The sequence below is a fragment of the Dipodomys ordii genome, unplaced genomic scaffold (assembly GCF_000151885.1).
Source record: "Dipodomys ordii isolate 6190 unplaced genomic scaffold, Dord_2.0 Scaffold36, whole genome shotgun sequence".
NCBI classification, from domain to species: Eukaryota; Metazoa; Chordata; class Mammalia; order Rodentia; family Heteromyidae; genus Dipodomys; species Dipodomys ordii.
Window position 1 is genome coordinate 9682641 of NW_012267252.1, and position 15610 is coordinate 9698250.

The following is a 15610-nucleotide window of genomic DNA, read 5'->3' on the forward strand; positions in this document are numbered from 1 at the left end:
CCTCAGCCTGGGCTTAGGTCCTTCGTTATCCTGGCTTCGATCATTGCTTTCAACTTTAAGAATTTAGAATCGTCTGCAGGTTTCATTAACAAGCTGCTTATCACAGCTCTACCAGGTCATTAATGTTTCCAGACCTCCCTGTGGAGGCTTGCTGGTTACTTAGGAGAGGCTCATTTATCATTTCTCAGTGGAGGGAATCAATGGACAGCCTCAGCCGTGGGGAAGACACTCCAGGCCAAATCAAGGATGATTTTCAGATTTCAAAAATTTGTTCAATTAGTCATATGTCAGGGAATTTAAGGGGTAAGACTCATTGTTTTTGAGGAAAGAGACCATACAAATGATCAGGCCACTAGGAAAGTTTGGAAAATAAAAGGGGATCGATGAATAACCGCCCTCAGTAACAAATGTAAATGGAAACCATAGGACAGGCCAGGATGTATACCCACCTTCATTTTCTGCATCTTGTTTCAGTGTCCACTAAAATCAGTCACATTTATAAATGCTATCTCTTTAAAGGGAAGGCAAAGACAGTAGAGCTAAATTCCAGCTTCCCTGATCACAGAAGTAGTTTCAGAAAAACAGTATTAAGGAAAATTTAAATCTACTCCTAGATTTCTAAGTCCTTATTTCCATCTTCTCACTTGACCTCATGAATTATGTGCTTCTGTTGTCTGTCCACTTCGGTGGTGGGAATTATTCTTATTGAAATATTTAGGTTATAGTCTAGTAATCTATGCCATAGTTAGAACATTAATGATAGGAAAAGCCTAACATCTGTATTTGTGGGAAATGACCTTTCCATTCTCATTGAATTATTTGTATAGAAAACTGAAAGCTAACAAAGGAATTTCTCTCTCACATACTCTCTCTCTTTCTCCTCTTATCATTTGTTTTTACTAATAGCCATGTAGTTTATTATTGTTTTAAGAACAAATCTATACAAAGCAAATATCTCCTACTTTCGGGTATGGCCAAACTATAAGTCATTGACATATCTAAATTGAGAGTATATTTTCTATATTTAAATTAACAGCCTACAGGCAAAACCATTGCTTTCCTTCACTTAAATGCACTTAATCATTCACTCAACTGCTTATGAAACAGAAGCCACATGATCCTGTTTAAACTCTTATTGGAATTTCTACTAGCAGAGTGCTGATATATTAGCCTCTTCAAAATGGACACCCCCAACACTTAAAAATTTTAAAAAGCCTACTTCCAGAGGAAATACACTTTATACACTTATTGATTTATTATACTGAAATCTCTCAGCTTTTAGTAGGCTTTTTACTACCACTGGAAGCCTTTCAAATTTTTATTTCTAAACAACAGCAGAAATTATAGGTCATATTTTGCCACAAGTAAATGAATTTATTAGGCAGTCAAGGGTTAGGTCAGTACTAGTATCTGAACTACAAAACAAGCTAAATGTGAACATTTATTCCTTACTAATTGCATATTTGAATCAAAAATATTTATTTAGTTATTTTAAAAAGATGCCAACCTGGTTTATTTTTAACTTTTAAACATCACAATATCTAAAACTCACACATGAAAAGCAATATAGTTTCTGTCTACTGAGTTCACTCTACATGTTTATGGAAACATGCCCAGGACAAACAAAGAGGCAAATTAAGCAATTCAGAAGCCAAAGCCTTCATTAACTATATAAATAACTAGATACTCTAGAGTCAAAATTTTAGTTCCTTACCTGCTTGAAAGAACTTCTTCAATCAAACAAGTTCACCTGCTTAGCAGTGTACATACCTTACTTTCATTTCTGAAAAGTATTTACTTATTTGACAAAAAGTATTTCTGTATAGTTCCTACAGGGTGTACTGAGTCACTCATTTTCAGTTTTGGTTCCACTCTAGAACTCCCTAAAGGAAAGCTTTTTGAAAACATTAATAATTGGGACCAACCCCAAACTAATTCACATTTAAGTAGATCAAAAGTCAAACCTGGCTCTCAGAATTTCTGAATGGCCCTTATATAAATCTAATATGCATCATACATTGTAGGCCACTGATTTAAGTGAAATTTGTTTTCAAATACTTCAGTGAGAAATCACTGATAAAGGGTATTAGTATGATTCCTAGAGGAGACATGGAAAGGGGAAGTCTTCCAAATAGTTAATATGTGAGTTAAAATGCAAACATCAACACAAATATTTTCTCTACCATATAGCAAGGATTCTTCAATAAGCAAAAACAGCCAGAGACCCTAGAACTCCTCTGATTTCTTACTGTAATAATGTTTGCAAAAGAAAACATATGCAATGTCATAACAGCATGGGCCATTTTGTTGGGGAAATTTTGGAGGAAGATTCAATTGACTTTGGAAGGATGAGAAGAAACAAACCAGGTGTTGAGCTAAGCATTCCAGACCAAGAGGTAGGATGTATTCATCACCTGCGTGGCAGAAAAGAGCTGGGTGTATTCGATGCAGGCCCAAAGAAACATAGGTCCCATGGTTTCCCTTATTTGCAATAACTAGTATATGTCGAGGACAAACAGAAAAGGTCAAAAGCTATGTACATATGACCATATAACCTGATGCTAAGCAAAATGAACCCCAAGATAGGGAGATAAGGTTTTATCTTTCTTGCTGTTGTTTGTAATGTACTTATAATGTACTGTGTGTTTTTTTGTTTCTTTTGTATGTTTTTCTCCCATGGTATAACCCGTGTTTCACTGAATTTGATTCATGTGCCCTGCATCTTGTATCATTTTTCTAATTTGGGGAGGGGAAGGGAAATAACAAAATGCTGAAACAAAGATACAGGAGATGTACATGACACTATGTTTAAAACAAACGTTACAACTTGGTGGGAGGGTGGAGGAGGGGGAGAGGTTGAGGAGGTGGGGAGGAAAGGGATGGTAAGGTAAAAACAAAGGAGGAGGTAACAATGTTCAAGAGGAAATGTACTCATTACCTTACTCAGGTAACTGTAACCCCTTTGTATAGTATCTTTACAATAAAACATATATATTAAAAAAATAAAGGAAAAATCTAGCTAGAACTGAGTACAATAGACAGGACTTCAACTGGGAGTCAAGGGTAACATATTTAGGGCACTTCTCGAAGAGTAACAAGAGAGTTAAGAGCAAGAAGTGAAATGGGATGGCTAACTGCTGAGAACTCTACTCCCTGAAACAGTTATTAATCAATAGCCAAGCAGCAACCATGGGATATGAGCTATGCTGGGAACTGGCCTGAGTGAGTTTGGAGTTGTCAAATTCAGTGCCAGCACTCATTTTCTATCTGACTAGAGCAAATTATTTACCATCAGGTTTTTCTATATCTGGAAATGGTGGGCTCTTCTTCAAGGGCTGACTAGGCAGAAATCAAGTGCAATTATGCTTGCTGAATCGCTGTCAAGATGACATGTCTAATTAGTCTCAACCGATCTTAATAGGCCTTGAACTGGTCCTACCTAGATTGGACACACTGACATCAACACAGACAGTTCTGAACCCACACAGAATATACTGAAAACTATAATGGAAGAAATGAAACTGTAAAAAAGAGCTTATTTTGATTCACAAAGATGTCATTCAGAGAAAAGACAACTCCTGAGAGAAAGCTTGAAGAGTCAACAGCAACACTTTACTACGCATATCTGGTTTGTTTTGCCTATACAAACAGATCTTTCACCCTGTTATTTTTCTGTGTTCTAATTTTTATAGCACAAAAATATCAGTAACTTCTCATAATAAGTCAAAGCTGAAAAGAGCGGCTGAAATCCATTACAGGGGAAAGAGTCATTGATATAAAAGAGTATTTAAGCCAGGTTCTAGTGGCTCATGTCTGTAACCATAGCGATTTGTGAGGTTGAGATCTAAGAATTGCAGTTCAAAGCCAGCCCAGGCAGAATAGTCTGTGAGACTCTTATCTGTAATAAATTACCTCCCAAAAACGCCAGAAGTAGAGGTGTGGCTCAAGTGCTAGAGCACTAGCTTTGGGGGAAACCAGCTCCGGTATAGCACCCAGGCCCTGGGTTCAAACCCCAGGACTGGAAAACATAAATAAAAAACACTCATCAAGTCCAAGTTACACAGGCAAAAGTTAACACTGATGAGTACATAGGAAATGTGGCTTTTGAAAACATGAGAGTGAAAGCATTAAAGACTCAAAAAAAAAAAAAGAAACAAGAAATGGTTTCCTATGGTACTTCCTTGGTTTGCTTTTATAGTTTATCCAGTTTGCTTTTATAGTTCATTCAAGAATAACTGTTAAAACACTTTTGAAAAACAATAGGACTCATATTTTCCCCCTTCATTGGTGGACAGGGAATACAGTTCTGAGCATACTAGTAATATTGATTGCATGCTCTGCAGTATCTGAAAGGTGGCAAAACCTGTATAACAATACACAGTGTTTTGTGCTTGCTACACATAGGAGGAAGCAACACTGGCAATTTGATTTAAAGGAAAGGGAGATCCACTGAAGTGCCAAGAAACCAGAAGAATAAGGCAGCTGGATACTCTTAATTAACATCTGGAGTTACCTTGCAGAGGCTTCAGAAATAGGGTGCAAACAGCACATGGCAGGCAACCACTGGGTGGAGGGCACAATCTACCAGCAGAGTCCATGGCAGACAGAGAAAAAGCAGAAAGATTCTGTTCCAGGATGTTGCGTTCTCTCAGAGCCAATGCAAAACCGCCGTTCTCTTCTGAAGGCTGAAGTCATCTGAGAGGGGTTGCTTGGAGAGATTATTCTCCTTCAACAATTTGTACTCCAGCCATGGAGAAACAAAGCTATTTAATTTCAGGAGCCAGTAGTTTCTTTATGACATTCGGCAGAAAAAAAAGTATGTGGTTTTGTACAATGAATTTCTCGTAGACAATGGTAACTGCATAGTACAGATGTCTGGGGGTTTAAATCAAGATAAACACCCTATCTACTACGATAAAAGATGTGCTCGTGAATGAGAAAGGACCTCATAAAGAAGTCTCTATGAAAAGATGTACTAGTATGGTTCAGGGAGCTGAGCAATGGACCAGGACTTAAAGAGATTCAAAACCATCACTACATCCTGGAAGAACAAGTCATTTAGCGCTTTCTGCTCTCTTGCCTCATTAAGAAAGAACAGGGCATGACCAACTGTCCCATCTTGCAAGGTGGGCCCTCAGTCTGAAAGACATATATGGCATCCTTTGTTGAGACTTAGCTTTACTTCCGGGGAAAAGAATGATTTGGCATATATTCTAGTGGCACACAGTTCTGCTTTGTGGAAGAAAGCATCTTAAAAAATGGGGGAAGCCGGGCGCTGGTGGCTCACGCCTGTAATCCTAGCTACTCAGGAGGCTGAGATCTGAGGATCGTGGTTCAAAGCCAGCCAGGGCAGGAAAGACCATGAGACTCCTATCTCCAATAAACCACCAGAAAACCGGAAGTGGCGCTATAGCTCAAGTGGTAGAGCGCTCCCCTTGAGCTGAAGAGCTGAGGGACAGCACCCAGGCCCAGAGTTCAAGCCCCACGACCGACAAAAAAAAATGGGGAAAGCTTCCTTGTATTATATAAGTAGTACATAATCATCAGCAGATAATTCTAAGCTTTAGGAAAAGCAAACTTAGACTCTTTCTTCCAATTCATATGTGATGAAAGGCAAGAGTTCTTGAGTAATAATTGGAGAAATAAATTAACCCAATCTGCTGACACAATAATACAACTTTACTTTCTGCTCACCCAAAATACTTCCAGAAGAGAAAGACCACACTGAAGCTCTGTCTCTAACTTTACCCTTGTTTTATAGTAAATATCCCTAACCCAATACTACTGGGGAAGTTCATATAATCAAGGAACCACAATTACTTGAAAGCCTCTCAAAGAAGGTATTTTCAGGAGAGTTTATTTCTATTTTCTATTTTTGACCATTCTCTCTGTCCCATTGTTCCCATGCTTCGGTAACTTTATTATAATCACAAGCATGAAAACTTGGTCAGCTCTGGTACCCAGGCTCACTTTCCAAAATCCTTATCTACAATACCCTGAATGTCCCTCTTCTAATTATCATCATTAAAACTTCAGAGAACATGAAACAAAGAGAACAGCACACCACCACAAAAGGCATGCAAAGAATGAAATTAGCATTATTTATTCTCAAATAATCAGTAAATAACCATTTTTATGAAAGATGTGCATTCCTACAGAAGAATTGTTCATTAATTTGTGCTTCATGAAAACAAACCTTATTTTCTTTTAAGCAGTCATCATTAATAAATTCAGCAACAATATTCTTTTTTTATATACCCAGACACACAACTTGATAAATAGGCTTTGTTCTTAGAGAAAGGAATTGATTAAAGACAACATCTATCCTTTATAGGTCTGTCATTATAAAACACATTAACAGTCTGTAGTTTATGGGAATCAGAGTGCCAAAATCAAGGGCTTATGTCTCCCCACCTGTATCTCATTCAACAAGGGCTAATTGTGCTTGACTCCAAAATCTGAGTAACACAATTCTTTCTCATGTAAAACTAGACTAGACATAGTTGTTACACATAAGCTGTCTTTGTCTCTCTTCTCTCCTGAGTCCTTTCTCCTTTACCTTCCATGCCCCCTTCCTTTATCCCTCTCTTTCTAAAAGAGAGTTTTTATAATGTGCAATACAAGAGAGCCACCTCATGGACTCCTCCACTTAAGCAAAAAAAATTGGAAAAGTACTTCACTTTAGATTGGATTTGTTTGCAAACCCTGAAGAGGCTGTCACCTTTAAAATGATATATGATATGTGAAAACAGAAGCATTTGGCAATCAGCACATCAGTACTATTTCTTGTTTCTATATCAGAAATGCAATATGGATTGGGGCACATTATACTAAAGGAGATAACACACTACATAATCTAATCCTTAATTAATTCCCCTCAACTTCTCTAATTCCTTGGAACAATTATGCTGTATGTGGATCTATATCAGAGATCTCCAATCACTCAGAGATTTGCAGCTTTTTTCACTACAACTTACAGGAAAAGAAATACATTTGATTCTCAAATTATTTTTGCTGCTGTTGTTACAAAACGGTCACATGTATTTTTTTATCATGCAGCAATCACAAAAATAACCCTTCCTAACGTGGAGATATGTCCTTTGGCCTCACTTTAAGGATAATGCACTCACCATGAGAACAAAATTGACATTATGGTTAACAAATACATATTCTGAGCAATGGTAATTTTGCTTATATAGTTAACATGGATTGTTATGCAGAACACAATGCAACACAATGTTTTGGAGTAAGAGTAACAAAGAAATTACCTTGACTATAATTTTTTGATGATTCAGGAGGCAAACTAGGCTATACTCTGACAAAGTAAGAATTCTCAGCGTAGAATGTCTAAAGTTTGAAATGATGGCCTGCCACTCACCTATGAGATATTGAATAAGTTGTTCACCACTTCAATGTTTCAGTGGCCTTATCATTTAAAAAAGCACTATGAATATTCACCTCATAATGTGAGTCTATATAGATATAGATCCATAGATACTCACACAACTGTATATGACAATCAGAAAACAGAAAATTAATGCAAGAAAATATAAATGCTGCAAACGTCAAATCTCATTATACAAATGTACTGGTTTTCGCAGTTTTGTTCTACACAGATCCAATTGTCTAAGAGTTTATTCTCAAGCAGTATGATTCAAATCAATGCAAATCTCAATCTGTTTGGATTCAAATGAAGTCAAATAAAGACAATTTTGCAAGTTTTTTTCTTTCAGAGAGAACTAGGAAAATCACCAACTATACAATTACCAATAGTAACCTACCACTGTTTTTATTATGAACTGACACTTTCCTGTAATATATTTTGTGATGGTAAGCCAATTATAAACTATTTTTATGTTTTCATTGATCTGAACTTGTTTTCTATGATTAGTGATTGTATAAAAATTCTTTAGCACAATATAAATAATGTGTACCACAAAAAACAAAACCTGTGTTTGTTGTACTCTGCTTAGAACATAGGGTTACAGGCGGGCCAGCCAATAAGCTCCAAACAAGGGACTTCACTCCACAAAGCCAGCTTCTACAATGAAGCCAGAAGTAAATCCCACGCACACATTATAAAGACCTTCTTTCAGCAAAAGTGCTAAATGCAAGCAGTCTAGTTTTGCTCAAACAGTGACATGATTTGGCCACAGTTTCCCACACAATCTTATTCTTCAATGTGTTCTATTCTAGATAATCTCCTTAAAACAAGAGCAATCACTTTGCTATGTCTTAAAATGCTTGAAGGCCTTATCTTCAGTTGAAACAAAGGCTGTCTGCTGTCTGTTACCTGAGTAGATAACACGGAAATGTACCAAATCTCAATCAAACAAGAAGTCACGATTTTCTCTGAGATCATAACTAACAATGAAAGAAAAAGTCACTGAAACCCTGTGCACTTCAGATTCAAACACCTCAGGGGATCCAGGGTATTCTGTATAAAGAATGGACCTGTTTAGTGCTTTCACAGTGAGTTTTGTTATGGAAAGAACTTTGGGGTCACAAATGAGCCAATCATGCACTCTGCAAAAGGAAAAGGACCTCAAAATGCACCTGGCCCATCCTTCTGTAGAGGGACTGGAACTTCACCATCAAGATTATGCAGACCTTCTTCTGGCTTTTGATCTGGATTGTCAAAAATAAAAAATAGAATCTTTTATGTTTCTTAGTGTGAAATACCAAATTCTCAATAACCCCTTGTGGCCTGGTGAGTTAATGTTCTGCCAAATGAAATAACACTCAATTATGAAGTACACCACAGTACCAGAGATTTGATTACTACAAAGGTCAAATAATTCTAGCAAATGCAGCCATTTGTCCTTACGTGCAGAATCCTTACCAGTGATATCACAGAGTTCTACTGTTCTACTGTAATAAACAACCCCTTCACATACACACACACACACACACACACACGGAATATTAAAATGTACAGAGAAGAATGGGGAAAAATAAGAATTTAAAGTGTACCTTCTATCTGTCATTTGCATATTTTATCTATCTTATTCTAAAAATTTACAGCCTGTCCAACAATCTCTTTTTCCCTATCCACAAAAAAGTGGGATAATGGTAATTAGGACAGTCTTTGTGAAGTTAAAATTAATTAATAGTTCAAGGAAGCCTTTGAAGATAGCAAGTTTACAGTGCAATAAATTTCTTTTGTCCTCCACTTACACAAAGCCATGCCCTTGGCCTTCCCTTCTGATCACAGTATCCCCTGGTGATCAGGAAGGGGAGCAGAAAAATCAGTATCTTTGCCAGAAACTCATTTCCTTTATTTTGTGTTATCTGGGGACACAAGTATGCAGCTCACAATTCTTTTCTTCTGTTTAAACATTTGCAATTATATTTACTCAGTTTAGTCAATATCTTTTAACATGATTAAAATCTTGGATATAAGAACTTTTGTGTGTTATTTATGGTCTTACACTGTGACTTTATTTCCCTCCAGATTTTGAAACAGTTAAAGAAATTATTTAATTTTATGGAATCATAATCTTATAAATCAATGCTTTTGAACTTCTCCATAAATGTATGTTGAATCGTGTCTTCTCATTCTCAAATATCGCTTCTCTTTCTCTCTCTAAGTAAAATTTAGAAAATTTATCTTCTGTCTCCATTCCAGCCAGCTACATCTATGAGTAAAAAAAATAACAGTAATTTTTCTTGACAAGTATAAGAGCTGTTCTAGTGATACATTCCATCAAGAAAAAAGAAAAGATAATGTTAAGGAAAATTAGACATAAAAATGAACCAGTTCAAGCTTTCTACAAAAGAATCTGATAGTGTTTAACAGGAAATGTTACCACTTATTATGATCTGTTTCAAGGAAGAAAATGTTCAAATAAATAACCTAAGAATAAAAGAAAGAAATAATTTGTTTAAAAACACCTACAGCTTTCCAAAATGGTTGAACAAGTTTACACTCCCACCAACAATGCAGTAAGTTTCCTTTCTGGTCACATCCCCTCCAGCATCTGTTGTTATTAGAATTGTTGATTATAGCCATTCTTATTGGGGTGAAGTGGAATCTCAATGTTGTTTTGATTTGCATTTCCTTTATGGCTAGAGTGGCTGAACATTTCTTCATGTGTCTATTGGCCATTTTTATTTCCTCTTCAGAGAAGTTTCTCAGTATGGAGGTTCCTCAAAAGACTCCACATAGTGCTCCCCTATGATCCACTTTTCAGCATTTACCCAAATGATCACAAACAAGACCATACTAAAGCTACCAGCACAACTATATTTATTGCAGCATTATTTACCACAGCTAAAATATGGAACCAACCCAGATCAGATGCCCTTCAGTAAATGAATAGATCAAGAAAATGTGATATATATATATCACATATACATCTATATATATGTATGTATACATATACATCTATCCATTCTTTCTGATGGAGGCGTAGAATGCCTCATTTGTTAAGAAAGGTAAAAACTTGGAAAAAATTATATTAAGTGAAGTAAGCCAAGCCCAAAGAAACATAGGTCCCATGGTTTCCCTTATTTGCAATAACTAGTACATGTGTAGGACAAGCAGAAAAGGTCAAAAGCTACGTACATATGACCAGATAAAATGATGTTAAGGGAAATAAATCCCAAGATAGGGACACAAGTGGTTTTCTTTCTTTCTTTCTTTCTTTCTTTCTTTCTTTCTTTCTTTCTTTCTTTCTTTCTTTCTTTCTTTCTTTCTTTCTTTCTTCCTTCTTTCCTTTCTTTCTTTTTTATTGTGAGAATACCATACAGAGGAGTTACAATTAAATGGTCAAAATAACGAGAACATTTCTTATCAAGCATTGTTGCCTCCTCCCATCCCTTCCCATACTCCCTCCTCCCCCCCACCTGCTCCTTCCCCCACCCCCCACCAAAGTTGTAAAGTTCGTTTTTCGACATAGCGACTTGTACATCTTATTGTTGCAATGGGTCCACCTGTATCCCTATTTGCTTTTTTCTTTCTTGCTATTGTTTCTAACATATTTATAATGTACCATGTGATTATTTTTGTTTCTTTGTGTGTTCCTCCCTCATGGTATAACCCCTGTTTTCACTGTTGGTGTCCTGCATCTTGTATATACACTTCTCTAACTTGGAGAGGGAAGGGAAAAAAACAAAATGCTTAAATAGGGATACAGTTGACCCATTGTAACAATGAGTGGTACAAGACACTATGTTGAAAAATGAACTTTACAATTTAGGCGGGGACTAGGGGGGTAGGAATGTAGTTGTGGAGGTGGGAGGGAAGGGAGGGTAGGGAAAAACAAAGGAGGCAGCAACAATGATCAATAGGAAATGCACTCATTATCTTGCTCATGTAACTATAACTCCCCTGTACAGTATTTTTATAATAAAAAAGTATTTAAAAAATAAAAACACCTACAATGGATGCTTATTACACAAATAATAAAATAAGTAAATTCTCAAGCAAATATTGGTATGGCTTCCGAACAAAATAGTACATGCCTATTCAAAATAATTTCTTTCAAATTAAAAAGGAAAAAAATCACAACTCTATTATAGTAAATTTAAAACTTAGAACATGATTTTTTGGGGGCAGAACTGATAATGAAGGCATTCTCTATTTGGGTTTTTAACACTTCTTACGCAAAGGAAGAACACCCATTTTAGACATCAGTGAAAGAGAAAAATTATGCTTTAAATTCCAACATTCTTCCCTTCATGAAACAGTAAAAGCTGCATAATTTATTATCTTTTCCTTGTCAGTTTCTCTTGGATAACTCAGATAAAAAAATAAAAAACTCTCATATGTTCTCTTGAAAATATTCTTTACAGCTTTAAGTATTTGTTGCTTTATTTTACTCATATAGGTTCTGGTTTCATTTTATCTCTATCATATAATATGGAATACCTTAAAATTATTTTGGACATAATTAGGGCAAAATAAATACATGAATGAATCATTAATACCACAAATATTCTAAGACAGACATTTACTGAATGAAGTAGTGGATTAAAATGTTCACCAAATACTGGAAGATAATCAAAATGGGTGATAATAAGAGAAACTGAGGCTTATTGAGATGTTTTACTTTGTACTAGATGTGACTAAGTACATTTTATATTTCATTGCATCACTGAAAGCCCACAAAACCCTACAAGGTATCCGCACCCCTAGTTTCTCATCCTCAGATGAGAGCCTGAAGCAGGCAGACATGACCAGCTCAAATCTATGCAACGAGCAAGTGCACACATATAATATTAGCATGCAGTGTTATTTGGCCAACTCAAAACAATATTCATGAAAGGAAAGATCATAGTATTTTGTTTCTTTTCCTGAAGTGCAGGGAAAAATCAAAGTCAATCCGTAGCATAAGCTCATTAACATTAATATTTCAAAATTTATTTATACTTATATACTATTTTTCTATCATTTTCAATATAACTTTTCCGATGATTGTAGTTTGTGCAGTTTAGTTTGGAATAAAAGCATACTTATGGTGTAATCATAATTAACAGAAGACTTTTTATTAAAAATACTCATGAAAACATACATTAAAACACTACACGAAGCTAAAATGACCTGATAATCTGTCTAGTTAGCTCAGGATAATTATAACAACTTAGATGGATGCTGAGAAAATAGAAGTTATTAAGTTTAACACTCCCAAAATATTTCTCAACAAATGAAAATAGGGCCACTTTGTGATCTGATTTCCAATGCAAGGTTTTATGCTATACCTTTTAATTTTCCTTTCTTCTTATGGTGTCCCTTTTCTCATAATTCAGCAACATCAGAAAAATGTATTTTGACTAGTGAATTCAACACTAAAAACGTATAGAGAGCTGGGGGCCAGTGGCTCACACCTGTAATCCTAGCTCAGGAGGATGAGATCTGAGGATCATGGTTCAAAGCCAGCCAGGGCAGGAAAGTCTGTGAGAGCCTTATCTCCAATAAACTACTAGAAAACCAGATGTGGCACTGTGGCTCAAGTGGTAGAGCACTCGCCTTGAGCTGAAGAGTGCAGGGACAGTGCTCAGGCCCAGAGTTCAAGCCCCACGACTGATCCAAAAACAAAAAAAAAAGTATAGAGATGAAAAGCATTTTACAGAGATTCAGCACTGTTTTATTTTCATGAAACAATTATTTATTTTGTCGAAAATTATTCATGCCAAGAGAAAAGCAAGTAGTATGTTTTTCAAATTACCCAGAAATAAATATGCTTCTATACAGTCGCATAATCAGCTAGTGGAAAAAAATTTAAAAACTTTCTTTGGCTTAGAAGAGTCTCACTAGGTGAATGATTGATTGCTGAGTAGGAGAAAATCAACTAGAAGAAGAATAAGTACACCTGTGTGCTTATGTGTTTCCTTATTAACCTGAATTTATGCTTATGCACACATGTTCAGTATCTACAAGTAAATGCCAAAGTACATGTAAGTATACAAGCAAATGCATCAACTTGGTTTAAATAAGGGAGTCTTCAGTTTAATTATATTTTATTTGCTATTTCCACATGTTGTACAATAGAAGTAGGTGGTATTTTTATAATAAAGATGTTCTAGGAAAAATTGTGGAGGAAGTTAGGATTCGTAAACACTTCATGTTATTATTTCTAGGACAAAGAACTCTCCTGTCGTATAGTTGCTGACAAAGTTCTATGGAACAAATCACGCACAACCACTTAAAAGCTTGCTGCTCTTTCAAGCCTGATTAATAAAAAGTAGCCATGTGTACCATACCAAGGAAATCAATTCTGAAATGCTAGACTGTGTGACACTAAAAGATGTTCAGCATGATTTAATATCCTTTTGATAATTTGAAAGGCAATTCGAAATCTCACAGTCCCTTGTGGTCATAATAATAAACATAAATTCTCATTGACCATGAGACTGACGTAAGCTTGGCTATTTGAGTGTTCAGTTTGCATTTTTCATAAAAATGACTTTGATTTATGTATTTGTCAATTCCTATGTTATATACACAATATGGGTGTGGAGGCTGAGATTTTAATATCCATCCCGAGCTTTCTCAGACCAGAGTTACATAGCTCACTGATTATATAACTTCCTCCACGTTCCTCCACATTCCCAACTAAAAATAACAGCTCACTGTAGTCTTGTACAAGTTCATGACATCAAGTCTCTGGATGAAATGAAATGTGAGTGGATTTTAAAATAGTTGAGATAAAAGTAGAAAGGGAAGAACAATAAAGATGATTTATTACTTCAGTCCATAGAATTCAAACTTTGCAGTCATCATTAAGATGAGCGTCATCGACACCAATAATTTCATTACTGACAACTTTCCTCCACTCACTCCTTTTACTAAAAATTTCTGTTCACCGCTGTTTTCTAAAAGTTTAGGCAAGAAACTGTGGATTGAAGTTCCACTTTCCCAAAGACTTAAAAGTCATTTCTATTTTAACGTTTATACAATTACCTTGGCTAAGAATAGAAAAGATTGACTATGGTCCCAGAAGCTAAATCCTACAAATTTAGAATCTGAAAGCTGAACTGGAGGGGGACCTGGGAAATCACTTAGCTTTATATGTTCTACTTGTCTCCCCAAAACTCCAAAAACAATTAGCATATTTGCCTCGATTAATCTTAAGTATTGAATACCCTCTCTCTCTCTCTCTCTCTCTCTCTCTCTCTCTCTCACACACACACACACACACACGCACACACACACGCTTTTTCTTCCTGAGGGACACAATAGGGAGACAACTCCACTTCCGCCACTAGTCCCATCCATTTCTCAAAATACAGAACTTGGAATAAAATAATGAGACTCAGAGACTGCTATCTGGGCCTTTCCTTTAGTGGGCCTCCCATCAAAAGCTAATTCATATAAGCAGTCAATGTCTTGATCTGCAGGCTATAGGTTGGAATTTAATTCACATTCATCCCTCTGAAGTTTATTTACTGAATGTCTGTCCAGAATGAGATGAACTTTCCTGCTTGGTTCTACCAAGGATTCGTAGACATCAATTATTTTTGCAACCTATTTCACTGTTGCACTGTATTATGCTTTTTGTGGTTATATAGCCACTCCGTAAGCTTAGCCTAAAGATTTCAATATACTTACCAGGTGGTGGTTTCGACTAAAAGAAATAATACTTTATAGTGTTACTTTTGCAAATTGGTTCCATGTGAATGAGCTCCATCAATCTCTATAACAACAGCAAAGGGCCAGTTAACGCTGATTCCCACTTTGCAAGGGAAGAAAGTAAATCTCAAGGCTCTTGCCTAAGGATACCACCAAAATATTGGCAAAGGAGTGGAATCCAAACAAAAGCAGTTCCACATCTGAAGTATGAGAAAGAGGTCTTAATTTGAATGATTATTCTATTTCGCAACCAGTACTCTAGATCCTAAGAGAGTCCTACACACATTCAACATTCCCAAATAATATGTTTTGCCTCATTGTCAGGATGTCAGAAAAAGATACTTAATAGGAAAACCCAGGGTCAATATTTTAGCTACTTCAAAGCTTCTAATGTTTTCATAATCTCATTTTACCTTGTGACAAAAATAAAGAATGAATAGTTGTATTTGTTTCCTCATTTTACACATAAAAACAATAGAGGATCGAGTTGTAACTTCACACTGCACCTCAGAGCCAGCCCTGTGCCCGGCTCCAGAA

At 36.1% G+C, this 15610-nt stretch overlaps 1 protein-coding gene across 1 annotated transcript in view; it reads right to left on the minus strand.

The window, feature by feature from the left end:
- The window catches only part of Sorcs1 (sortilin-related VPS10 domain containing receptor 1), a 481478-nt gene that overhangs the window by 372287 nt on the left and 93581 nt on the right, over window positions 1-15610 (minus strand). The window lies entirely within an intron of this gene.